The sequence below is a fragment of the Lepisma saccharinum genome, chromosome 6 (assembly GCF_977018435.1).
Source record: "Lepisma saccharinum chromosome 6, izLepSacc3.1, whole genome shotgun sequence".
NCBI classification, from domain to species: Eukaryota; Metazoa; Arthropoda; class Insecta; order Zygentoma; family Lepismatidae; genus Lepisma; species Lepisma saccharinum.
Window position 1 is genome coordinate 78,882,678 of NC_139234.1, and position 27,059 is coordinate 78,909,736.

At 39.8% G+C, this 27,059-nt stretch overlaps 1 protein-coding gene across 1 annotated transcript in view; it reads left to right on the forward strand.

Annotated features, from left to right (window-relative positions):
- Positions 1 to 8,554: 8,554 nt before the first annotated feature.
- Positions 8,555 to 27,059, forward strand: part of Ypel (Yippee-like) — a 244,162-nt gene continuing 225,657 nt past the window's right edge. The window contains exon 1 of the mRNA XM_083124194.1: positions 8,555 to 8,713. The gene's annotated coding sequence lies outside the window, so the exon portion shown is untranslated. The remainder of the gene's footprint in view (positions 8,714 to 27,059) is intronic.

Consider the following 27,059-nt stretch of genomic DNA (forward strand, 5'->3'; position numbering starts at 1 on the left):
GGGGCGCGACCCACTGCTGAGTCTCGAGGGGGCATTTGGTGGGTCGCGAAGTCGGGCTCGAAAATCTATTTACTGTGTCTTAAAAATATATTACATTTAAATTAATAAGATATATTGTTTTAACAATTTAAATTCAACCTGTGTTGCACGTAATCGAAATTCTACATTTTTCTTATTGGCACACTACCATTGCTTTTCACCGGTATTCCTCAATTTCAGCACGTGTGTTTAGTTACATGTTAGACTAGAGTAAATTTGTCTTTTAAATTACATAATTACTTTTCTAGAATAAAGTATGTGTGATTTGTTTAAGCAAGCGTAAAACATGGTTTCTTATAAAGTACTCGATGTCTGCAAAAATATGATTATAAACTGGGTGCACACTCTTACAAGTAATTCTTCCGGTGCCCATGCTTATGGGTTCCATGAAGTGTAATATCCTTCAAGGTGGGTCCCGGACTGAAAAAGGTTGAGAACCATTGATATAGAGTTATCGTGCGTTTCAATCACTGACGTACGCAAGGGGAAGCTGATGGGGCCACAGCCTATCCCGAAATTTTTAGAAATCCAAAATTTTCATATGAAATCAGGGAAGAACGCGGGAAAAATCAAGGACGTAATGCAAACTCCCTTTAAAATGACCCCGGATAACCAATTTTGTCTTTCAACAACTTTTAAAACAAAGGTTAAAAATAGTAATTACTAAATACTTTATTGCGTGCTCTTCTCCCCAGAACGCAGCCCCTCCAAAAAAAAAAATCTAATCGTTTCAATTGCTGGATAAAGTATGAGAATAATACTTTTCACTTTTCTGTACAATTATGAACAATGTTCTACTAAGTATGAAACATAACATTTTAAATATTCACTTGATCGATGGAATAACTTACTACTGATGTCTCACGATTGCAACGTTTGTATTTATGTATATTCGTGTGGCTTCTCTCAACAGTTTACGATTGAAAGAAAATCTGAAATTTGCTGTTGTGGATGAGAGTGTTTTTTGCTGGGTGCGAGCCAAAACAAACGGAATGTCGCTCGTCTTTCAAAACGCAGATGTACATTAATTTTTAGTGTAGTGTACATTGTCTACGTAGAGTTTAATCTACGCGTATGTTATGAAACTTTCGAGATGATGAGATTAAATGGTAATCAAATGAAGTAGATGAATTACGGAAGTGCCTTCCCTAAGAATCGAACTTAAGATCATTTGCTTTCGGCGATTTTTTGCCTTGAATTAGTGCCCATTGACGGTCTACCACCCGATATTCAGCTCTTTGGAAATTATATTCGAAATGTAACGTTCTCGTCTATGTGCAGTTTTATTGTCTACGTAACATGTTTTTTGGTCGCGACAATGAGAATGAATTTCGGCTGAATGAGATTTATGAAGATAAACACAACAACATCCTAGCGATGTAATGGCAACTCCTGCAATTCTTGAGGGGAAGGGGGTGCGGAACCGTGGTGCAGGGGTACCACAATGTGCTCCTGAAATTTTGTATAAGCTCAGAAATTTGTTAAAAATATATATATATGGAAGTGTTTTGAGGCGAACACTGGGTAGAGATAGAAAGATCCGCTCTTTTTGTTTACTGTGCGTGGAAGATGTATCAACAGAGTTAGTAGCTCTATTTCACGGATCGGGGCACCACAAATAACTTCATGACTCAGTGTTGATCGTTATTACACAGATAAGGGTATATAAGCAGATCTGGAAACAAGGCAGGAAACCGGTTTCACTGACCTCCTGCTGGGAACGGCCCCTCGCAAGAAATTTCGGAATAATACGTTGAGAGGCGCTGAGAGGCACCACTCGCACTCTTGCTTCCCACTTCTTCTGCCACAAAAAGACAAGAGATGGCACTGCTAAATTTCAACGCTCGGGTGCTAAGCCTGATGTCATCGAATTCCGGGACAACTTTCACTTGCGAAGCCTCAGTTCTTCGGCATTGAAAATTGACCGCGAAGGCGTGGCTTTTACTAGCGGTTAGGAAACAGTACATCTATTTAAAGACTAGATTCTGGAGAATGCATGGATATTATACTCATTCCTCACAGATAAGGGTTACTTTTTCAGAGAACACTTAGGTAATTTACTACAGATATAATGTGCCTAGCAACGAGATAAATCGTTTACTTGTGGTTTTGTTTATCTTGCGTTACTTACATAAATACCGCCTAATTAAATGTAAAAGACGTTACTGAGTGAATTCAATAATCGCAAGAATATCTCTGGAAGGCAGTCTTTTATATACCCTTGTCTGTGTTATTACTTTATAATATGCGGAGAGGTGGTCGAGTGGATACTCAGTGGCATATCATGAGACGATGTCTGCTACAAAATTATTATAGTCCTCTGAACTGTCGACCTGGTTCGACTTTAGTTTGATTTTCTGCACCCACGAAACGCATTCATTTCCCCCCTTCCAAGCGCACCATCTGTATTGATCTATGGTGTCACATCCTGTCAGTAAATGAATTACACTTTTCTTTTCAGATGGGAAGGAAGGAAAACTCTTCCATCTTTGCTTCTTCCGTGTGAAAGGAGGTTCTCGCTTCCTCACACTCTCCACGTAAAAACGTGTTGAAAAATTGAATTAGTAATCAGGGTTGGGCAATCTCAGAGGAAGAAAAGAAAGGCATTTGTGTTTTATTTTCTGCTCGCTGCCTCGCTCTAGGAAGCAGAAAAGTTATGTGCATGACTTCCCGAAGAAAATTGCATGGGTTAGAACAATGGAGCTGCAAAATCTTTTGTCACGTGAGTGAGTTTTTTTGAATTCACGAAAACGTACAAGTTCTTGGCGGAGTCGTAAAATGTTTATCACGCTAAGTTCACTAAACCGCATCTTTACACTTATCTATTATTCCATTTCCTCGTGAATTATCTCCTCAAATTGTACGATATCGCTATTAATATAGTATATCTAGTGTATTGAAAAGACGTTGGCCAATATTAAATGGATATTAATTCTTGTAGTAAAACGTAGGCTGAAATCTCTTCCATTTTTGTTTGTTCCGATTGGAACACTGTTGCATCTGAAGTAAAAGAAAATGAATCAGCAAGTTTAAACAGCTCTCTACATCACACTACATCTAGGGTTGGCACTGACTTAGTGTCGTCTCACCCCCCCCCCCCTCTTCTATCACCGTCACTAAATGTATATACTACACCACGTCAGGCCAAAATTTGCACTTTTCCGTAACACATTTTACCCATATGAAAAGAAATTACAACTTGTATATAGAAACGTTAATAGTGCAGCAATTGTCTCGTGAAGAAACAGTAGAAAACTACTTTTATAATTCGCTTTTCCGTGCGAAATGAAGTCAGTAACCTTCGGATCACTAAAACGTCATCATTCTGGAAGAGTTCACGAGTATGTGGTCTAAACGCCCACCGCGATTCCCTACTGCTGCGAGCTTCCCGGAGTTTTCTTGCGTGCTTGGATTGGAGGTCGTATCCCGAAAGTAAATGTTCTCCTGAGAGAGATTGCCAGCAGTTTTCGCCACGAATGCAATTAGTGAGATCAGGAAGAAACTTAGAGCTCTGGCCACTGCTGCTGCCTAACGGTTGGTTAATTCGTACAGCAAATCTAGTGGAAGAGAAATTTTATACTTGGTACCACTGTGCGATTGTCTATGTGCTGGCAAAATTGTTCCAGAATTGGGGCTTGCGTGCATAATCGTCGTTCCCAGTGGTGAAGGAATAGGGAGGGGAGTTTCATGGGTACAATGTACCCCCACCAAATTGTTAAAGGGGGTACATTAACCTCTAAGCCCCTCGGCTCATATTCAGTGGCGGCGATTGGGTTCCAAAACTAGAGGGCGGGGCAAGGACAGATTACTTTCGCTTTGCTAGATATGGTTTAGCATAGTGCGGGCGTAAAAGTAGCAAAAAGTGGGGGGACAACTGCCCCCTTATTCGCCGATACTGCTCATATTGTGCCCATCTTATCTCCGCCTCTAAAAATTGGAAAAACACATGTGTCTCTTTCTCTCTTTCTGAAAGAATCTCTTTTACCACCGTAAACCTATTTTACCACATTGTGGTAGTTACTTCAATTGATTTTGCTCTCTTTTTTTTTTACAGATGATAAAAAACCTACTTGAAGGAAATACAAAGAAATGAAATAAGACATGAAGTTTAATTTAACGCAATGAAACTGAACGTTAAGGTCACTTCGTGTGTTCATATGAGAACCCTGAAAGTTTTTAAGGGAGGGGAGCATTTTAGATGCCATTATGGGAAGGCATATTGAGCGAAATATATACAGTGACCTGACAACCCCCCCCCCCCCTTTCTTCGGTATGCCTATTCACACGTCTAAACAAGGGATTGGAAGATATGATATACATTTGGTTCAGAGCAGTATACAATTTATCTTCACTTCCTCGAATATTTATAACGAAATTTTCAGAAACTTAATGCTCTCGCTACAAAATATTTTCCAGATATTATTGAATGTTTTCAGCTAAATTTTCAAACTTGTAATTTTTTTTATCTTGAGAGCTCATTGTGAGCTCATTTGTCTCATAAAAGAATGGGGAGAAGAGGAATGGAAGAAATATTTAAAAAAAAAAACTTACCAATTTAAGTGTTGATGTTTCAATTTGAACAATTAAATATACCTCAGCCCAAATTTAGATAAACTTAGATATAAGGCTGTACAAACATTCTACCAAACTATTGATTGATTGATTTAGTTTATTTTACTTCGCGTTTTGTGCCTCTTGGCTAATTTGCGAAGATGGGGATGAGTGATGAAATGATGAATGGACATTCACAAACAACCAAGCCCGACCGGGATTCGAACCCGGGACCCTTGGCGTCGCAGCGCGATGTGCTAACCACTTTTTTTTTTTTTTTTTAAAGGAAAGCCCCTATGCGGAAGCTTCCCCCATCACACTTCATTCACTCATATCATTTCATTCATATTTCAATTTCAAGACTTTTCAGGACAGACAATCACAAACATCCATGGCCGAGCCGGGAATCGAACCCGGGACCCCTGGCGTCGTAGCGCGATGTGCTAACCACTCTGCCACAGGGGCCGCCCAACCACTCGGCCACAGGTTCCGGCAGTATTGCAGTTATCAAGTTTCCTAGCCTTTTGCCAGAATTACCAAACTATTAAGAGGTAATATTTGTTCATTTTTATGCAGTTTGCACAATGTCGAAAGAGTCTCGTTATCTAATCACTCGTTACGCACATTTTCGGCGCTACTTTTATTTACTGAATTCCTGTAGGTGTGTTTCACCTACGTCACAAACTGTTGCATGTGGGATCAAGCAGACATGATGGAGGCCAGTTCTTGTAAACATACGGAATTCAAGCGGGTGGGAGATTTGAACCTTGTTTACGATGACACATTGTGCAGTTTTCTGTTGTTCAAACAGAAGCTCGCGTTCTTTCATGATATTCCCTTGAACATAACAAACAAAATTGACAGCGAACATGGCAGCTGTGCGAATACTGTGAATTCTGACGTCACATGAAACACTCCTTACGAAAATCGTATCCTGATGCGGATGGAATATATATGTTTATCTTTTCGTTCCACTAAATTCGCAAATGGGCATCGCCAACCGTTTGGCAAGTATGGTCTTCAGCCCACCGTGAAATTGTTTTAGCCCATCCAAGTCTACAGAAAAAAAAAATAAGAATCATTTACACAGAGTGTGGTAAGAAGTTCCCCGTCCACATTGCACCGTGCCATAGGGTGGGTGTAGTGGTTGGACCTCACACATTCTCGATCTCGGTCAGATTTGGAAGTGATGTGTTCAGCACCACGTCCCAGCCTCCTTTACCCCTCAGGTACCCCAGAGCCGTTTTATACTCGGACAAGGCAGGAAAAATTCCGACCTTAGAAAACACCCAGAGAATCGAATCCGGGTGTCTCGCGGTCAGACACCCTTGCGACTAGATTACCGCGGCTCCATAAAGATATGATAAGACAGAAATAAAGTGAAAGTGATGGAAGGAGATGGAGGAAAATGAAAGAAAGAGAGAGAAAGAAATATAAAGAGAAACACAAAGTTGAAATGAAGGAAGAAAGAAAAGGTAGAGTTAGAGAATCCGAGGATGAAAGAGGAAGAAAGACAATAGAAGCAAAACCAGACACACCAAGAGAGAGGGAGAGGCAGACAGACAGACAGACAGAGAAAGAGAGAGAGAGAGAGAGAATCGACCTGATATTTCCTCACCTTTGAATGTATTTGATTTTTTAGCGCCCCTTCTCTGCCACTTTTGGCTAATCACGACGATGGATGAGTGATGATATGATGAAATTGATGAAGGGACACTCACAAAGAACACCCATGTCCAGGCCAGGATTCGAACCCAGAACCCCTGCAGCTTAGCGCGCTGTGATAATCACTCCGCCACGAAGTCTGCTAGGCTAAGAGCGAATATGAGTTTGAATGGTGATAGGATGAAATTAATGAAGGGACAATCACGAACGGACAGCACACAACATTAGCCCCACACAGGAATATACTGTCTGCGAGTCCGGACGCCAAAGCCTCGCTAGTCCAGAGTGTACTATGTGGAAGGGAGATTGACATATGCCAAGCATGTATTCGGAGAGCGTCACCTCGTCTACACCCCTCAATTAGAGAGTAGGAAGGAGGCAGAGAGAGAAAGGGGGGATAGAAAAGAGAATAAGAGTTTGTTTGAAAGGTACACAAATAAAGTATGTTAGAAAAATATTAATAGCAAGATACTAGGAGGAAAAACTGACGAGAAGAGGAAAGAGTATGTTTGAAAGGTACACAAATAAAGTATGTTAGAAAAATATTAATAGCAAGATACTAGGAGGAAAAACTGACGAGAAGAGGAAAGAGTATGTTTTTGTTATAAGTCAAGTTTATGTACAGATAGGCTAATTTGGATTAGAACTACAGTTATATGTGAGATCACTCTCAGTTTCCCTAGCTCTCTTTCTTTCAATGTTTTATGACGCAATATCCTTGTAATCAAGGGGTCGCTTAGTTTCACTCCTGGTGGAGGCTCCTTGCACAGTAGCGGTTCGAACATGAACATGGAATCATAATTTTCCTCTCTATTTTTGTTTTCTTCATTCTTCTGTACTCTTACTTCTTTATTCTTTTCTGCCTATTTAATTCTGTCTCATCCTTTCCATCGCTTTCTTTCTTTTTCATTCTTTCGCTTTCTTTTCTTACACTGTGTGCGGCATTTTATTCTAGATTATAGTTGCAGTAATTTTTCGCTGTACAGTTTTTGTAACGAAGCTATACTCCACAATTGTGAAAATTTGGTGGCCCCCCAAATTATTACACGCGTATGAAATTATAATGCTGCAGGTTTTTCTAACAAAGATATTTTATTTTTAAAGATTTGCATCGAATATTATCTTTCATACTCCCAGCTGTTCATCGCACACAGACAAAAGCCTAAACAGGTGCGTTGAGTCTAGATCCTTTCTCATAAAGTTTATCTTGTGCTGGCGCACACTTCAGCTGCGCAGATAACCATGCACCCGGTTGCCAGCTGCATAGTTATTATAACTGTGATCAGTATTTTGACGGGATTTGTTCAGCGACGAATATACTGTATATTGAGATAGATAACCGGGCTATTCGGTTTATTATATCTCTCATTTTTCGGCTAGGGTATCATGGACGACACGTGTCTGATTATTTTTATTTTTACCCGCAATTTGTCTCTTCTCTTGACACAAGACTTAACTTGATTGATTGAGTTGGTGCTTTAAGTCCACTTTAACCACAGTAAGGCTAATCGTAACTGGGCCTACAGTTTAAAGTGGAATACGAACCACTATGTCACTATGTGCTGCCATCACCCCTTGATTACAAAGCTACGACGGGGAGGCCAAACTTGAAAAATACATATTAATGTATATTGAAATATTTTAAAATTTCAATATTTTTTGGATAGCAGTTATATTTAATATACCTAAATACCATACATGAATGCGTATTCGAGCTAAAAGAACACATATTTACTTGTTTTTCTTGTTGGTTGTGCGTCCCTTCTGATAACGCCACTGATTGGGTGGTCCATTTTCGATTGAAATTTCTCAATATTAACATGTGTAAACAATTTGTTCATAGGACGGAATCGATCAATTTGACCCTCCCCTCGAACAGTAATTTTCACACACCCTAAAACCTCTAAAATGTCCTCAACAGCCCCCAAAATTTTTCACAAAGGCTCAATGCGTTGCTATTTTGGCTCTAAATTTACCATTACGGTCTTCTAAAAATACGAACTTACACCTCTCCAAATGAGGAATTTTGTACAGATACCTGGCACCAAAAATGAACTGATTACCCTTATTAAGTGCAATACAGAATTCTGTTTGAAGTTCATGAGCCTCCTGTACAACAGCATGAACTATATTTCGTGTACGTTCTAACTTTCACTTCTTTATAATGCTTCTTCCATGATCAAAAATAAAAAATAATGTTGTTTTCCATGTATTATACTAAATCTGTAAATTCCGACAATTGTGTACCAAGTGTAATAAGTGAGTGTGCTGCCAACCCTGTCAGGCAGACGATGCAAAATAAATCGAAGCAGACCTCCGTGTTGCTGAGATGGAAGATTCGTAGTGTGTTATTTATGGTGATTGTTCTTTTATTCAAGTGATTTTGCAATCTTAACTGAATTTACAGACTCTTAAAGGGTTGGTGCATTTTTTGTTTTATCGAGGACTGTACATGAAGGTATGTTTCATCTGCATTTGTGGAATAGTCTGTAGTTTCTTTGTTTTTGACAGTGAAGTATCAGCCATCTTGTTTATGAACTAGAAATGCTTTCTTGTATTTAAGCACAGGTAGATAGAGTTCAAGAAATTTGAGCATGACATGCTCTTAATATGCCCTAGTTGCATGTTGTACACACGAACATTGCTATAATACGTTATTTACGCATTACTTGAAAGCACGAATCGTGCAAGACGGAACGGACCAACACCATGCTGGCCGATGTTTACATTGCTTTGCAGAGTCATTTAATTTAATTAATGCACTAATTTTAGGGTTCAACATGTTACAAATTGCTTATATATACCGTTGGACGTCAGTAAGTTGTGAAGTACATGCCAACAATCTAAGAAACGTCGTACAGTTCTCTTTGTTATGGTAGTCAGCTGGTTGCAGAACCTGCCATGTCTGGAAGGGGGAGGGGGATGTGTTTTGCGTTGGTAAGAAAGAACTTTGTGTGCGAAGTGAGTGTGCTCCATGTGTTTTCGTTGCACCTTGAGAAATGATATGTTTTCATGAAAAATGAACCTACATGTACAGACATTGCATTTCTTATATAATCTCGCTGAAGTTTGCAGCTCCAACAAACATGCGCGAAAACGAATGACCTTCGTGCTAGAACGTATTGATCCGTTGTTAGCAGAAAATAAAACACGATTAACGGAGCAGCTGTAATGTAATTTGAGGTGGTTATGAATGTTTCATAGGTACTGAGCTCCTTTGGCCTATGAAACCAAAAGAAAATTTAATTTAATATTGATGTTAAAATTAAAGGCGGACCAACGCGATTAGAGTTGTCTTTGCATGGCTGGCGGTTTTGTATCTTCTCACGTGCATATTTATTTTCTAGGTCGCTTGGTTTGTGGGAATTGTGTAACGTTGACGTCTGGTTTCGCTTGTTTATTTCGTTTTGTGGGCGCTGTGTTGACATTTGTTGTAGCACTGCACTTGCACTAACATTGAGCTTGCAGTAACCAAAACGTTTAGAAATCACTATTTTTGTAGAATGTTTTCTCATATATATACACATGCATATGTCTGGTAAATCTATAAAGCAGTATGACATTTTAGTAGCATGCATCAAGAAAAGTGGGTGAAAGATTGTGAGTGACATTGGGTATAGTGCCAGTGGTATGCATAAGAAATAACAGGCAAATTGTTTCCAAGTATTTTCACACGTTTATTTACATTCTACATCATCAGGGATAAAATGATTAAATGAAGAAATTGATTGTAAATGAAATTCACGAGCAAGGCATTGGCCAATTTGGCTGGTTTCTCAGTACCTACTGATGTAAAGTGCTGAAGACATGTTGCTCTTAATGTTTATTTTACTGCAAGACATAGTTCTTTGCAATCTCCTGCATGCTTTTTTTTTTTTTTTTTCCACAAAAAGCATTGTGCTTTCTAGGACTTACTGGAGCTGCTTTAGGCTGAGAAAAAGGGTTTTCTGGAAATACAAAGTGCTTATGCTATGAGAAAAGAGAGTTGGCATTTTGTTTGAATTTTTCTGTCACTTGGCCAATTGAAATATGACTTGTTTGCCAAACACATGCTTTGACCAAGTGTTGCAGAATAGTAATAATTATAAGCACTTTTGTGTTTAGATGATTCTGTGATTTATGCACAGTTTACACCAATTTGAATAACTACTAGAGTCCATAATTCCGAGCTACTGAGGTGATAATGTACACTGATGTGAGCTATCTACTCAAGTGCCCAACAACCATCTGATTTGGAATTGAAGGTTTTGGTTTTTATCAAAGTTTACTTGGGAGGTGCATATTATGTGTTTTTTCCTTGCTCTGTATTCACAACAAAAAAGTTGAAAAAGTGAAGTGATGCTATCGGTACTCCTTTTTGATTTTAACAATATTGTGGAATAAAACTTTACCTTAGGCACTTTATTACTTGGTTCAGAAATGCAGATGCGAAGTAGGTTGAGTGCTGGACTCGTGATCTAGCCACAGATAGATTGTAGCGTGGGCGTGGGTGTTTCATTGTGAGTGCCATGAATAGCGAAACATGGTAGGAAAGCAGTGCTAATTAAGAATAATACAAATTTATAAGTTATTTTTTGGAGAACTTTTGTAAGTCAAGTGTGAGCCTACCAAACATTTTTGAAAAGTTGGCGCCCCTAGTAATTGGTAAAAAATGCTCTGGAAATATTATTTTATCATTGTATCTGAGCTTTTAAAAAGGTCTACCTGAGGAATCAAGTAAGGCCTACTGCATAGCCAAGTGGCTTATGTTCTTGACTTAGATGCAATCAGTGGCGTAACGGCCACCCCCGCAATGTGTGTTTGGGGGGGGGGGAAGCTGTAGGGGCTTCGCTATGCAGTGGCGTAGCATTATAGTATGCCCATACACCCGGCGTTCCCTGATTTAAAATTTAAAAAATACGTAAATGCTGTAAATATAAAGTAAATCTTGACTAATTTCATATATGTTTGACCTTCATGGCATTATAATAGCTATTTTTCGTGATCTGCTTGCAACGCTCCACTAACAACATTCGTTCCAGCATTTTTTCAATGCCTTTCCTGCCTGGACGCCGGGCAGGTTCGGAGTAAAGAACTCTATATTCCTTGCTGTCTTTCTGGAGGGAAAGCTTGGACAGGCTTGGATCTCTACAGCACACGCGCAAATGCCCTCTTGTAAGCCAGCTTATGGAGCAGAGGACTACGTGATTGGTTCATGTGACCCTTCCTGCCTTCTGAAGCAGACGACAGCTGTAGAATTCCTACCTGGTTCTTCGCGCTCGTGCCACTCGTGCTGTGTGATGCTACAATACGCAATATTGACTGACGTACCTTTACCAAACTCAAATATACTATTTCTTAATGACCATTGCATTGTATAATTTATCGCACGAACAGCGATGTGTATTAAAAACTAAAAGATCAACACAGTTTTTGTCAAATAAGTTGGTGAAGTCCTCGTGGTAGAAGTTCAGCCTGTGCCTGCTCTACCACTTAACCTACAAAACTATTCTTTTTTTTTATCATTATTATTTTTTTGTTAGTATCTAACTGGTTAATATTGTGTCAATTGGAAATGTTTAGCACTCATTTGAAAACTCTTAACATTGAATGGTCTGTGGACAAAATTATTTTAAAATGTTTATCACCATTCCAAGATGCCATAAACAGTGGTCTGAATTACTAATCGGCACTGTTACGTCAGTCGAGTGTACGATAGTTGGATCATCCACCCACCTCTGTGTCAGAGTGTTTTGCACAGCATGCCAAGACGACAGAGGTCCCTGGTTCGAATCCCGGCGTTAGCATGGGTGTTCTTTATGAGTGTCCCTTCATCAACTTCATAAATATCACTCATATTCATATTTGCAATTAACCAAAAGTAGTAGAAAAGCGAAGTAAAATAAACCAAATCAATCAGTAGTTGGATCATCCACAACAATGACGTCTACTGTTGTTCAGAGGCACTTGTGATTCAGGTAGGTTTTCTAATGACTTGTGGCATAGTGAGGCATCTCATTTTCTTGCTAAAACATGCATAGATGATGTTTTATTGAAAACCCATCTGATTTCAGGCAAATAAACAATACCTGTGGCAACTAATTCCATAAGTAAATTATTAAGCAAAAAAGGGCCGACCTTCCTTCGGACTTGGCGTTCCCACTCGAAATGTCCATGCTACGCCACTGCCGCTATGTTCTCTCTCTGTGCTCCTGACATTTTATATTGGCTAATCCCAGAAATTAAGCAAATAGTGTCGCAAATTTTAAAAATTGGTTTATGAGGCCGAAATTTGGTTCCCAGTAACATATCATATGACGAAGTCTGCGATAATAAGCAGTCGCGTATTGTCTCAGCTAGAGGGGCTCGGACAACTTGACATTATGGGTCTCCTCCAAAATTCAGAATTAAGTTACCTGCTCACAGATGACAATGGATAGGAAACTTCTCTCATCTCATACTTTTATAGCTACGTAGGTTTCGTAAACGTAGTGTAGTGTGTGTGTAGTACAATTGTGAATCGAGCAGAAAGATTCATTTGCTCAACTGGTCGATGCCTTATTGTTACACAATACATAAACAAACAAACTTGATAATTCATGGGCTTTTTTGACCAGTTATATTACATGATATTTAAAATGTAACTTTCCACCAAATATTTTCAAGGAGGCTGGACCTCAGTATGAGATTGAAATAAGATCTAAGATAAATTTCCCACATTGTTCACAATGTAACAGGTGTGAACTTCACACCTGTTACATTTTACTTAAAGGGACCTAAAAACTCAGGAGGTGGAGTTTTCTCTTTATCCTTAGGTCCAGTAACCCCAATTCCACCACGCAGGGTATACAAAGTATTCAGTGCTCCAATCGGCATTTCATTGAGTGATACGTTTTCAGTGAATAAAGTCCGGTCTCTGCTTAATTTTCTCTCTCTCAAGACTGGAGTCTGCTGCTATTTCTTCGCAGCAGATTGCAATTAACGTTTTGATGTTAGGTCACCATCGACAATCTAGAGGTCCAGTTCAACCCCCACAACTGAAATGGTAAGTTTGCTTGAGTATATAACTCACTGTTAGTATTAGAAGCGTAATGTGAACGGCTCGTACGTTGAATCTTGGCCTGGTATAGTCAGAGGATGGCTTTATGGGCTGAAGGCACATCCACCTCCATGTCCAAAATAGTATAGTTTACTATGCTTTAAACAGTATTTTTTTAAAATATATGTGTATGTGTAACCTACATCTTAAAAAAAAAACTTTTCAAACAAAGAATACAAAGGATCAGGAACAAAATAGTTGGCTGTGTGAAGCCTCCACCCTCCTTAAAAAAATAACCCTGGCTGTGCCACAGTGTTGAAGTAAGATAAAATATTTATAATTTCTTCATCCAGTAATTTATCAGAGATTCAGACCACCCTGATTTAGTTTCCACAAACTACTAAACTGATGTATAGCCTAAGTTGACGACAAAAAATGGGAAGGAAGGGTTAAAGTTAATTCATATTACATCTGGGAAGGGGGGGGGGGTGCTAACTATTGTGTGTCTGTCCCACTCTGGCATCATCTCGATATTTTTTTTGTTTCACTGAGGGCCCCCCAATATTTTACTTGCAGAGGGCCCCCAGAGAACTGCGCTACGCCACTGGATGCAATGGGTCGTGAGTGCAAGCAGTTGAGTTTCAATTCCTAAGTGTTCTTCACCCAGTATTGTAAGACAATTTGGGCTTTGGTCTCGAAAGCTAGGAAATAGTGTCAATGGGACTAAATTCTGTGACAATGCACAGTACCACTACAACCCCCCTCCCCCTCCTGGAGCGGGGAGTGGACTCTTGGCCACTATTAACACTCCCATCCAACTTATGGTCTGAAAGTCATCGGAGTTGCTGTCCAAGTGTGCTCATAGATCATACATATATTCTTGGATTGGTGTAAAGCATACCTAAGATCTCATACTTCTGCAGAACTTGAGTTGCAGCTGTGTAATGCTCTGCAGAAGGTAACCTTCCCCCCCATGCACTTACAGCATAAAGCTATTGTCCACTATTCTCTATCATCTGAACACATCCATAATCATTTTTCTCGATTGAAAATTATTAGGGACTAAATAGCACTGAAGTAATATTGTACACATAACACTAAACGTGACTGTGACTGCTCTATTAATAAAACACTACGGTTCTCAAACGTAACATTATGTAATGGAATATATTTTAAATAGTGATATTCTCTTTACAATGACAAGGTAAGTTCCCTGGGCATACAACACTGTGCCATGAAGGCACATTTAGGTGATGTGGGGTTAGGGCCCCACACATTCTTAATCTCAGCCATTTTGGAGCTGGTGTGATCAGCACTATGATACAGCCACCTTTACCCCCCAGGTACCCATTGATATGATACATTTTAAAGTCACATCCACACTTATATCCATGTGACATCATTTTCGAGATTTGCATCAAGCACATGCACATACATGTGAGTTGTCAGGTAACAATTTTAAAATGTCAGAAGGTTTATGCTTGACGTTTACTGTTTTTAGGAAACAAGTATAAACATGATGTGACTTCTGCAGGAACAGCTCTGTTGTGAGTGAAGTGAGGAAAAAAAAGATTTATTTCTTTGTAATGTGACTATAATAAGCCAGATCTTTCATATGGCATGGTAACATTTATCCTTGCCCAGTGTTTTCTTTCTTTCTCTCTCTTCCCCCCTCCCCCCTTGCTTTGCTCCTCCCAAGCTGTGACTCTACTCTGTTTCAATATCTGTGCAGTACATGCTTCTCAATTCAACTGCTGGAGGAGAATTGGAGAGAATGCCTAATCGTGCCTGCATCCATATGATACACAGCTACGACACACCCTCCCATCCACACTAGGCCAGTCAAGATGTTGATACAAGTGTGGATGTAGCACAAGGGAGCTTTCAGACTGAAGTAACTTGCAACATGCGGGTTTTGCCCTGAGTGACAAGCAATACAAACTCAGACTGCACACACACTGCAATTGGAACCAACAGTCCATGGTAACACAGTGTGTACTATTGAGAAAACAAGAAGACCAGAGTGAGGCACACGCGACAAGCAGCATGTGTAGCATGCAATCTTTCGCACTGGATGGGCATGGCATTTATTTCCGAAGGTTCATTTCAAGTGATCAGTATCGCTTGCCACCTGGTTCTGAAAGCTCTGTTACACTTCCTTCAGTGTGATCTATAAGTCCCTGTGCACAGTCGTCATATAAGAGTTCAGACTGCTTAAACTAGTTTCATGCCTTGGTACACAATAAAATAGACAGACGAGATATAAAATCCTAAAAATCCATACGATTTAAAGGCTCTCATGCAGCCAAATGTTTGGAATTCTCAACTTTGGTGCTAACAGTTGCAGGTTTGATTCCCTTGGTAGCCCCTAAGATTTCAGTGTTGTCCCACTTGAAAAGAAGTAGCAGTCCTCAGTCTCAAAGCACCAATGGGAGTCAACACATTGCACACACATCACCATTAAAAACCCGTTTGGTAAGGCTTAGCCCTCAAAGGGCTGTTGCTCCATTGAGTTTAGTTTTAAATTTATACTGTTGCTCCATTGAGTTTAGTTTTAAATTTATACATACAACTTCACTTTAATAACTGTAATATATTTTTGTTCCTAGACAACAATAACATAGCCTAAACATTATACCATTAAATTATTCTGTGTGATAAAATACTTTTTGAAGATCATTGTAAGAAACTTTAAATAAATATACTGATATTTATAAATATAAGTCTTATATAGTATATTCACAATCTTTCTCATTGTCATACGAAGCATTGTGAGAGTTATAAATAGTCTGTAGACATTTGCTAGACAATGAAGTGAAGATATGATCAATATTATAATGAAAGCAACATTCGTTGCATCTTTATTTTTGTTTTATTTTATTGTACAAGGTGTTTCCATGACCTTGAATCAAACTGGTAGGTTGGATGGAGTCTGACCCAAGTATCAATATGAGATTAGGAACCCCTGTCCAGAAACACACCATTAAAAAAGTTATAAGCTATAACTAGTTGGAGCTGTCTGTGATACTGGAATAAGACAACTGAAAGATTAGGCTTTGCACATGGTGCTCGTGACCATCTGAATCAGACTTTTTCTCGACGATGGATAGGAGGAGGAGGAGGTGGTCATGTTCCTTGGCCAGCTCCGTCACCTGATCTGCCCCCTCGCGTTTTTTTGTGGAGTCATGACAAAAATGTTGTCTACGAAACTCTGGTAGAGAGTGAGGAGGACCTGCTGGCATTTTCAGGGATGATAAGCGTGGATGCGACAGAGCTTTGCATAGTTGTTGTGTCTGCATCAACGCTGGGAGTCTTTATTTTGAACACCTACTGTAACATTTTCATCATAGAGTGCTACGATACACTAGTAGTGGTCTGTATTCAATTTACAAGTCACATCTTTCAGTTGTCTTATTCCACTGCCATAGTTAGCCCAACTAGTTTTGGCTTATAACTTTTTAATGGCGTGTTTCCAGACTGTGGTTTCTTATCTCATATTGATACTTGGGTCAGTCTCCATCCACTCTGCCAATTTAATTCAAGGTCACGGAAAAACCCTGAATTATACTGCTTAAAACACAGTTATACATAAACCTTTTAGACAGGAAAACATTCAGACTACCTTAACTTGTAAAACCAGGTAATATGGAGTAGCCTAAAGATTTCCCTAATAAATTATTCTACTTGACACAATGTGCATTATAAGTCATTGTGAGGACCTTTAAGAACATGCTTTCTTTTCTTGATGCAAAACTAAACAGTTTTCACATTCACATTAAAAAAACAGCCAATTGTGTTTGCAAACTACTCACTAAAATGTTCTCCACAAATATGTAGTTTCTGGACTGTCCATCAACTGCATGTTCTTGTGTAATTTGTGTAGGATTTAATTAATTAATTTAATTAGATTTTTCGTTGTAAATAATAGCATGCACATTTATACAGTTATTGGCCGCGGTGGCTCAGTCGGTAACGCGTCTGACTACCATGCTAAAGGTCCCGGGTTCGATCCCCGGCCGGTGCCCACCCAGCGTCGAATAACATGGGTACCTGGGGGAAACCCTGGGGTGGTAAAGGCGGTCAGGGGCGTAATGCTGATCACATCACCCCCCACTCACGACCGGATCAAGAAAGTGTGGGGCGTTACCCCCACACCCCCTATACGCCTTCATGGCGTGGTGCTATGCACAGGGGAACACTTTACCTTTTACCTTTATACAGTTTAATGTACAAGATTTAGAGGCAAGATACATTAAAAATCACACACATACAAAACTTTATAAACACACTAAAATACAGCATTTCACCGAAGTTTCCAGGTTCATGTCCTTGCCTGGGCATGGATGTTCTTTTGTTAGTATTCCTTCATCAATTTAATTTAATCATCACTCATTCTCATCATCATGATTAGCCAAGTGTGGAAGGAAAGAAACTAAATAACAAAAGTACAAATACTGAAGAGGCAATTTCAATAGCTACTACATTCATTATTTGCATTGTTTACCATCCTTCAAGTAATCATTGTGTTCTGATAGAAGAACATTAAAATATCCATTGTTTATACAATGTGAGTAAAAGAAATATGAGAGTAATTTATTCTAAGTGAATAATGTTAAGCCTGTGTTGTAATCTTTGATGGTAGACGTGAAATATCTAGTTTCCATTAATTAAATTACGAATATATATTCTTCTTTTTAAAATACTCTTAGTATTTTATTTATCTAGTATATTATGATGACCATGATATAGAGTCTGAAAAGTTTGAATTGTAAAACAAAAGTGCGACCGTCGTGGTGGAGTGGTAAGCACAGTGCAGTATGACGTCAGGGGCTTTGAATCCGGGCTGAGATGGGTGTTCTTTGTGTGTCCCTTCACTTCATCAATATTATATTAACATTCATCTTCATCTTCGCGATTAGACAGAAGTGGTAGGAAAGCGAAGTAAAATAAACTCAATCAATCAACCTAATACAAAAGTTTAATGTATCATTTCTGTTCATCCTTGACGATTGTGTTTTTCATATTTTTGTTGCATGCAAAATTCCATGCATTTCAATATTGGCCTGACACACTAAACTGAAGAAACGAATAAAGATAAGTAATTTGTTTGATTTAGAGCATTTTTTAATAACCGTGCTGCATTTTTTTCTTTCTTTTGCAGTTTAATAGACGTTATCTTTAAAATTGAGTCTCCTGTCCAATAGGACAACCAAATCCCTGATAGCTGCAACTTTTTTTCTTCTTCAAAAGAAGCTATATGTGTGACACCATATCTTCCTTGTAAAAGCAACAACAAACGATTTAGCTGTAACAAACTTGAAATGACTGTATTTGTTGTACAGTGGAATCCATACTGTGCAAATTGTCCATCACCATGTTCGCGCACTTATTTGACCTGAATAAGAGCTTCAGGAATTAAAAACAAACTCGAAACAAGCTGTTGACAACTTCTGCACCAGCATACATAAAAATCCATCGCTTAAAAACACACAAGATGTAAGAGAAAAATTAACGAAAATAGTCATGGACAATTTGCATGGTAATACTCATGGATCCCACTGTACATGTCAGTGTAAATCCTGATACCATCAGCATTGAGAATATATATATTTAGTGTTATTTACAACTCTTGTGACATCATTCGAACAAATGTCAAACAGGAGAGACGTCTTTGTATATTTTACTTAGCATAGAAAAAGTTGATTTATTCGTTTTAAACCATATTCATATATTCGAGAATGACTTTGTCACATTTCTATCTATCCCCAGTCAGCATTTCTTAACCAGTGGCCTCAGTTCAGATTCCTTATCCATTCTTCTCTATCCATATTCCATACCCACTACCAGTGGCGTACCCAGGATTTTTGAAAAAGGGGGTGCTACATATAATATACAGGGTGTCCGGGCTAGGGGTATACAAAAATATATGCTTATAAAGAAATAACTGTACATTTTATGTTGTTGGATAAATGCTTAATCGTGAGAAATTCTCCCCGAGATTTGATCGTCACCATTTCAAGATCAACACCGAGTCGTATAGATCGCGTATGCACACAAATGTTCAATGTGACGCGCACTGGGAAGTCTAGCAGCGTACGCCTGGCAGTCAACAGGTGGACGCCACAACGAAAGGTGCAGTATGTGCTATGGTTAGTAGAGTTCAAATGAGTAACATGTGTTCAGTGGCGTGCAAGAAGAGAAAGGACGTGGACCTCCCACTCTTCCTGGTCGTTAGATCGGAAGAGGTGGTCTCACTGCTGGCCCCCTCGATCTCCAGATCTAACATCCGCTGGACTTCTTTGCATGGCAGTTTATCAAGGACTTTGTGTACAGGACGAAAGATCCAGATCCAGTCCACATGTTGACTGTCAGGCGTACGCTGCTAGACTTGCCAGAGCGCGTTACAATGAACATTTGTGCGCATGCACGATCTATACGACTCGGTGCTGACCTTGAAATGGTAACGATCAAAGCTCGGGGAGATTTTCTATCGATTGAGCATTTACCCAACAACATAAAATGTATAGTTCTTTCTTTATAAGCATGCATATATATTTGTGTACCTCTAGCCTGGACACCCTGTATTTTATTTAGTAGTCGGACCTCATTTTGCAATCTTTTCCTACATTTGATGTTTTTTTTTTACGAATACTGGACCAAAGGTTTTCTAACCCCTATTTGGGTACTCCACTGGCCACTACCCTCAAGTCTACATTCTTTACCTAATGTCCCCAGTCAACTTTCCTTACCCACCACTACTCAGTCCACATTCCTTAACCCACTACCTTCAGTCCACGTTTCTTACCCACTGCCCTCAGTCTACATTCCTTACCCATTCCTCTCAGTTCATATTCTATACCGTCAAATATACATTCATTACCCACTACTCTCAAGTCTACAATCCTCACCCAATGCCTCTACTCACTCAACATTCGTTACTCAATGACATCAGTGTACATTCTTACCCCTGCCCGACCCTGTGGCCGAGTGGTTAGCACATCGTGCTGCGACGCCAAGGGTCCCGGATTCGAATCCCGGTCGGGCTTGGTTGTTTGTGAATGTCCATTCATCAATTTCATCATTTCATCACTATCTTCGCAAATTAGCCAAGAGGCACAAAACGCGAAGTAAAATAAACTAAATCAATCAAATCAATCAATACATTCTTACCCAATATATTTTTATATCTGGCCTTCTACTAGAATTCTATTGCTGCTGTTGCGAATTTTGAGTGTGTGTGGGTATATTGCTCCAGACACGACTACAAGTAAATAACTAACTCTCTAGCTTTCTTAAACCCGAAAGTGGGCCTCCCCGATGGCGCAGTGGTAACGTCGTCGTCTTGTAATCTAGGAGTCCCGGGTTCGATACCCGGTGGTGGCACATAGTGGTTCGGATCCCACTTTAAACTGTAGGTCCAGTCCCGATTAGCCTTACTGTGCATAAAGTGGACTTAAAACACCAAATGAACAACAATTAAACCTGAAGGTTTATGGCTGCAGCAACACAAGCCTTCCATCGGTCCCTATCCTGCCTTTAGGTTCATCTCAACGTTGTCCATCTTCGTCTAGGCCTTCCTACAGGTCTCTTACCATCAGGTCCCACATGGCCTGCCCACCTAGGTCTTCTTGACTCAGACACGACTAGTTCATAAATAATTCAAGCATGCATGCATGACCTGTGTGCAGCTGGGAGCCATGTATTTGTTTTGTAGTGAGAAAAGTACATTGTTTTTTCTTCTTCCTTTGCGACGTTGCAGACCTTATGACCTGTACAACGCAGTTTCTGGTGTATCAAGGTTGCTGCGAAACATCTGTTCCACGATAAGATATTTCGTTTTTAAGATTCATTGACGCAAGAGGTTTGTGATATGTTTCCGTTCCGATTTATTATTGTTTCCAGGCCTTGAGGGGTTTCGCGCGTTTCAAAATAGCGTTGTGTATCTTTTTTGTTCCCTGGGCTTAGGTGATCTAGATAATGCTTATCTGGCATTGTTATCTTTACAAAGAGAATAATTTCCTGTTCTTTGTTCTCTAGAGGTGTGAGGTGCTATTGTTTTTGTAATAATCTCTGTAGCCAGATACATTATCGAGATTAGAGAGAGAGACTTACGAAGACAAGACCGAGAACAAAATAGATCTTTTTCAAATTCGTTCAGTTGTTGCTCATACGCATAATTCAGTAGTTTGATATTTACATTTCAAGTTGTGACTCATTTTTAAGGAAAGAAAGAACACAAAAGTGCTTATTGATTCATCTGTAGGGCTTTTTCAGAAGACACGTAGTACCTACCAGGTGCCTGCAGTCTCGTATCACTCCTTGCTCTCGTTTTGAAGCCAGTGGGCGGAGCTTAAGTTTGTCTGCGTAAGATGGCCGCATCTACTTCAACCAATGACTTCAACAGACAGAAGAACATCGCATCGGCTGCTGCAAGCACATGCGGGCTGGAAGTAGGCTCCAACTACAAACGCAAACTTGAGGTTTACTTTACACGTAAATACTCAAAAACAAAAACTATGACTAGCGTTATTTGCTTATGGAATATTGTTCCTTCAGGTTTCCTGTCGCTTCTGTTAGTGCAGCCGTGTGTTGAGCAGGCACCATTGCGTCCTAAATCTTATTCAAAAGTACACAAAATTACATGCTTTCTTGCGGCGTCTTCGAATGTTTTGGTCTGACTTCTCCGGTTCTGTCACGTGACCCGGCTTCAGAAACACCGCGCAGGGCTTACTCTTCCTTTCTTACCTCCATGCGCAGTTCACTCTGTACTGCATTGTTGCCGATTGGTGCGGGCCACATCCAGCTGCTAGCACTTGGGAATATCGGTTTCTCAAGCATGTTGATAGCACAAAACGTAACCCTCGTAACCAACTTACAGGCATTATTTCGACAGAGTTTTAATAATGCCTACGTTGTTAGGTTCGGAGGCCTGGTTCAGGGCTGTTAGCAACCCGTTTTCGCGAAGTGACAGCAGGTGGATGTGCCACGCACCCAACACGCTGAGGCTGAGCGCCTGGACTCTCAGCCTCTGTGGAACTTGTGTTGCGCGCTGTCCACCGGTGTTTATGATTGTCCCTTTACCAATTTCATCTTCATATGATCACCATCTATCCTTATGTTCGCGATCAGTGGCGCTAACTTATATGAGCTCGTGGGGCTTGAGCCCACACAATAATTTTTCTTCTTATTATTATATTTGTTATCGGGATTCGTGGCGGAGTGCTTGTTGAAATCAGTAAATAACAGGTTTTTTTTTTTGGTGGGCAATAACATAGGTAATCATGGGCGTAATTTGGGGGGAGGGTGGGCAAATAGAACTTGGGGCTTAACTTTGGGGGGGGGGGGCAGAATCAAATTTGGTACTTAACTTTGGGAGGGGCAGAATCAAAGTAGAGACTTGACTTTGATGTGGGGGCAGAATTAAACTTGGTACTTAACTTTGGGGGTCAGAATCAAACTAGAGATGACTTTGATGTGAGGGGGCACAATCAAACTTCGGACTTAACTTTGGGGGGCACAATCAAACTTCGGACTTAACTTTGGGGGGCAGAATCAAACTAGAGACTTGACTTTGAGGTGGGGGCAGAATCAAACTTGGTACTTAACTTGGGGGGGGGGGCAGAATCAACCTAGAGACTTGACTTTGATGTGAGGGGGCAGAATCAAACTTCGGACTTAACTGTGTGGAGGGGGGCAGAATCAAACTTGGGACTTGCGGCTGGGGCAGAATTAATAATTTTTCCATCCCAAAAAAATAGCGTCCAGAACTATTTTGCTCAATAGCTTACAGTTGCACAATTATAAAAGAATACTCTTCAATACTTTGCTAATCATGTCCCAAGAGGTTACCAAAAGTATAATTAACTTTTAAATTTAGTAGCCTGAAAATTTTGGGGGGCAAGTGCCACCCTTAGCCCCGCCAAATTACGCCTATGAATATAATACATGGAAGGGAGGAATTATGAGATTTTTTGTGAACTTCTATTTCAAGTCTTTGAGCCCACCCAATGTTTCTGAAAAGTTCGCGCCCCTGTTCGCAATTAGCCAAAAGTGGCAGAAAAGCTACGTAAGTAAGAAAATACAAGTATATACATATCGCCGTTCTTGAGGAACTAGTCACCGCATGCTAACTGATATTACAATTAAGATAGATGGAATTATCTTGTATTGCATTCCTAATGTGTACTTAAAGAAGCAGGGACATTACCGCACTCAGCCCTTAGTCAGTATGTAAATGAGAGTCAATATGCAATAACAACTAAGAAAATTAAAAGGACATAATATCAGCCGTGGAATAATTCTCAAGATTTGAGAATAATTGGCCTGGACTGTTATATGCTCGTAGATGCCAGGCTTAGAAGGGACTGACTAGCTGGGGGAGAAGATGAGCTAATGTGAGTGGCGAAAGGGGGTTGGAGGATTGCCCCTTGTGTTGTATTGGTGTACGCTCGTCTTTTTATAATTTATAATCTGCCTTAATTGCTCCAATTAGCACAAGGACGATATTAACGTTTTTTTTGCCGATAATCTTCCTGTGGCGCAACCACAGGGGCATTGTCCCCCAACCTTAAATGGAAATCGATTCTTGGGGGGGGGCGGCAAACATTGACGGCCAAGGACACCTGTAGAGGGCACAGAGGGGCAATTCATAGGTATTGTATTTTGTTATTAACTTGTACACATTCTGTTAAAAAAGGCTTTAAAAGTTAGGGCCAAAGTTTACTCATAAAGTTTATATTGTGTGACCTCTCACAAAGAAAAATTATTGCTGTGGATCCATTTATTCTTTTGATTAAATGGTAGAATATAAAAATGTAACCTGTTTCCTCTATTATACACTAAACTTTTTTCGATCTAATGTTTAATCGTGCTAAGGAAGTAAAAGTGATTACCACTATACACTATTTAAATTAAGCCCCCTTTACCCTCCCCCTGTCTATGTACCTGGAGTTGACGTTCACCTAGCACTATAGTTTCCGAGAGAGTTGGTGGACATGCTTCGGTGACCATTCCGCTGGGAAATATGGCTAGGAATGGTTTCCTTAGTTTAGCAACAGCAGTTTCAATTTCGGATACGACAGGAACGCTGATTATTCCAGCCCCGTTCCACTCCCACCTCGTTAGCACTAATGAATATAATCCGCTCGTGGATTATGCAACTGTAAGAACACAGGTGCAGCTAGCTCGGAGGGGCATTATGTAAACTTACCCGACCCTGAGTGTGTGCGTACATGCTTTTAGTTGTGTCTCGGACGCCCCACTAAGGAGTTTTCTCGAGAGCTTTCGACCTTAACGAAAAGGCAAAAGTTCAACAAATATTCAGAGCAAATGCTCTTTCAAGTCTGGCGATCCGTAATGTAAAACCCTTGCAAACCAAATCAAGTTCTACATTTACTACTATCTAGCCGTAGACTTTAGTGTGTGCTCTTGTAACATAGCAATATTTTCTCGTTTCTTTAAATTTTTTGCATTTTTTTTTTCAAACTGGTGCCTTTTTCAGGAGGTACACAACGGTACGTCGTGCCGGCACCTTTTTATAGGTGAGAATAAAACTAATAACATTGTATTTCCTCACGATGGTGGGTGGCCACCGGTTCCATACACTGGCCGAAAAATCAGGAGAAAAATTGTTGCGCTTTTCCTCAGGAGAGACAAACCAGCACTCGTCCTGTAGCCCGAACTCTGCACTTACACTTTATATAGACCGCACCGCTACTCAAGTAGTTACGATGAACACAATAACAATCGCACCTGAAGAGTACCGGGACCTTTCTCCTCAGGAAATAATAAAAAATGGTTATCACAGTATTCTTTTTGTGAACTTTGACACATTGACACTATAGTGGAAAGCGAGCGTCTCAGGTGGTTCATGAACGAACGACAATCCGTTGGTGCAATCGGTATGTGCTACTTTTTGTGTGCGGGAGTAATGCAGGTTACTGTTTTTATTTATTTATTTATTTATTACTTCAGATTTTCTATGTTGAAACGTGGTTAGTGAAATTGATGGAAACAAGTATATTTGTGTATTGATTTGCAATCACGAAACTACATCTATTCAAAATTAAAAGCCATTCTTCCTGGAAATAAAAAGTGTACGCGATGATAAATAAACAGTTAACAAGCACATTTGTTAAACAGTCATATTCTTCTTTCCTCGTATTTATTATGTACCCGTGATACATCCAATATATACATAAGTGTAGGATAAATAAAAGAGCGAGGAAAGAAAAAATGAATCGAATTAAAACGTAACGTTGTAACTTTTTTTTAATGTGACGGCGGCTGAATCGTGGTGTTGATCACGTCACCTTCATTGTGGCCAAGATCGAGAATGTGTTACGTCGTCCCTGGTTCGATACTCGGTAGAGATACATAGCGGTCCGGATCCCACCTCAAACTGCATGCTCAGCCCCGATTAGCGCATTTGTGCATAAAGCGGACTTAATGCAAAACACAACCCGAGAATGTGTGAGCCCTACCTCCACAGGGCTTCATCATTTTATGCTCATAGATTCAATAGTGTTGCCAACCATAATAACCTGAAAAACGAAATATGCTGACCAAGGCAGTAATTTATTTTATTAAAAACATAAACTAAAACGTAACGTTTCAACCTTCTAGCAAGGTCTTCATCAGATTCTGTGTCAAGTACAAAAGTAACAAGATACACAAAAAGGGGCATTATATATACATAGTGTTGCCCACGGGACGAGACGGGACAGGCTTTTAAAAATTCGAGACGAGACGAGATTGACCATGTGTCATAAGACAAACGAATATTTTCGAGACGAGACAGCATTTCCACGAGACTCCACGAGACGAGACAGGCCAAAGTCTCGTCTCGTGGGCAACACTATATATACACAACATATTTCGTTTTTCATAATCATGGAAACAAGGCTTAATGGTGTTATAATAATAACCTGACAGTAACCGCACTAGACTCGGCAGTGCTGACCATAATTTTTTAATAGTTTTACTCTCACTCGAACCTGCGACCTATCGACCTACCTACCACCTGGCATGCTTATTGTCACGTGTCTCTTTTGCCATCCTGGCATACTGGTTAGCGTGCTGATGCTCGTTAAACCCTCTGAATCTAACTTTTTTTTTACAATGCAGCACTCAATTCTTAACCTTTTTATCACCTCTCCACGTGCTAGCCTACTACCATCAGGTTATCCGGAAACGGCCTCGGTAGGTCAGTGGTTAGCGATTCACGCTATGAAAACAATGCTGATATTTTGCGATTTGCAACCGATAATTTTTTGCTGACAGCGGTTGTTTAACTTCTGTAACAGTCATGTTCTGCCGCAGCAGTTTTTTTTATTTTTCTTTCTTCAGGTTACAACAAAAGTAATTTTTACACCAGATCCGATCCGATGCTGCATCATTAAATAAAGATGGGAGAGGACTCGGGTTGGAAACACTGAATGTCGGTCATTGACTTGAAGATTAGAATTGAATCTGTGTTTTTCCAAACTGCGTTTTCCCGATACCCACGATCAGGTGTGTTGTAATTCTCTTATCGTGGCCCCAGTTCCTTTGCAGACTCAACAGATCCATTCCCACGTTATTATGTCTACTCTTGTTTCTCCCTGACATATATTCCTTAATAGCATGTTTTGTTGTTTGTTACATTAAGAAAACATTAGGTAATTTCATTCCCTTACTTGTTTTTGACAACAGTACAACGCTGTTATTTACGTACAAGATAAAGTGGCAGGCAAATCAGTGGCGTGTCTAGTATTTTCGAAGTTTGAGGTTTTTTATTTGTTTTAAG